Source organism: Rhagoletis zephyria, unplaced genomic scaffold (assembly GCF_001687245.7).
Source record: "Rhagoletis zephyria isolate East Lansing unplaced genomic scaffold, Rhagoletis_zephyria_1.1 Rzeph_scaffold_03632, whole genome shotgun sequence".
NCBI classification, from domain to species: Eukaryota; Metazoa; Arthropoda; class Insecta; order Diptera; family Tephritidae; genus Rhagoletis; species Rhagoletis zephyria.
Genome location: NW_016160715.1, coordinates 9,456 through 11,346, shown reverse-complemented (window position 1 = coordinate 11,346; position 1,891 = coordinate 9,456).

The window sequence follows — 1,891 nt, the reverse complement described above, 5'->3', positions numbered from 1 at the left end:
TAAAATACTTTTGACCACCGCTGGCGTCAGAAAATAACTAGCATTGGAATGTTGCCCCGAATAGCTATCGAACCTACGACTTACAAACCTACATATCAAGTGGAAGGCATTCCACAATTCCTTTACTTGTCTTTATCGCAATCGCTTCACAGAACATACACTGCCGTTATGTGCCAATGCACAGTTTTCTAACAGTTAAAAAAAAAACTGTTAATCGCTTAATGACTGGCGCCTTCAATGAGCAATGCTTGTTTATTTGAAATACGCCCACCAATTAACGGATTAGCACTGAATTTTCTCTATGTATATATGTATTTGTTTATTTTGGCTACTGCGAATTTGTTAAGTATAAAACGAGGTGATAATCATAAATTTTGAGCACTTAAAGTGCCTACTTAGTGTTGGTTTCAACGATTTTTCAGTTAAGAAAACACTAGATGTAACACTGTAGAATAAAATTAAACAAACATACGCTTAAAAAAGTGATATTATAATGAATACATATTGAAGAGGAATTTTCGTGCAATTTAAGGCCAAAATTCCTTGAATCTATTTATACTTGTAATTCTGTTTTTCTTCTACAAAACATTTTATTTGAGAGACTATACTGGTTTTGAATAACCGCTTCCCTCCACATACATACATATGTATGTACCGTTTTTTTTACGCATGCCTGTACTTGTGTAAGTGCTTATATATTTTTGTACGTGCCACGTAAAATTTATCTACACTCACTCCCTTTTAAGTGAGTCCACCTCAGCCAAGCGCCACCGACCAAAAATAAAGTTATCACTTCAAGCACTCAACTTCATTTATCACACAATTTTATATGACAACTACAAAAAGCTGCGGCATATTTATTCGGACATCTGAAGAAGGCAGAAAAAGACGCGCTATCATCTGAATTGACTTCAGTACAAACATAAGTAAATGCGAACACGTTGCACAAATCGCAAATCTGTCATATTTTCTGCACTAATTGGCTCATATAGTCGCCGTTGAAAGAGTTCATATACAAACAGCTGTGTAATATATATATTCTGTTGTTTATTGAGTTGTAGACTTTCGGATAAGAAGGGTAATATGAAGCGAAAAAATTTATGTAGTTTCTGAAACAAAGCTACAATGTAATCTGGGCTGAGTGACCCGGAGGAAGTGGTAGGCTTTTTGGTGCAATAAAGAAGTTTTGAACAAACGTATACACAAGTTCTTGGCTGCTCAAAAATGCCTAATTATGTATTTATATAAAAAAATTTAAAAGTTGAAGAAATTTTTTTTTTGTCCTTAAATATTATTCGAAGTTAATAGTAAACAAATATTTGTAAAACAACATTTCTAAATATGTACCAAATCGGACCAGAAATATGGGATTGCCAGATACCTGAACATTTTTTGTGGCGTTAATCCTCTTTATGTAATTAATTTAAATTATAAATCCAAATTAAATCAGACAATAATGCAGGTTCCCGAAATACATATATCGATCCCTGCGCCACCTACCGGCTTAATTTTTTGTGGAGTTATTTTCTTCCATGTAGGTAATATACATACATTCCAAAGATGAACCAAATCGAACTGCAAATACCGGTTTTGCTTCAAATATCTCTACCCCTGCGCCACCTAGCGGATCAATTTCTATTTGCATTTTCTTCGGGTTTTGAAGTTGGTTTAAACCTTCAGGTCCCGTCGGTCATGCTCTTACCTGCCCAACTAGCGTGCGCTGAAATACTCACCTTTCATTCCGCCTCTACAGTTGTTTTTTTTTTTTAGTTACCCCTTTCCTCGCATTTGCTGCGAGTTTTCTAAACTCAACGAATATCCTTTTTAAAAAGTAAAATATTATTTGAGAGAACATAAAATGACCATTTCTAAACAGATTTCATCAATAATT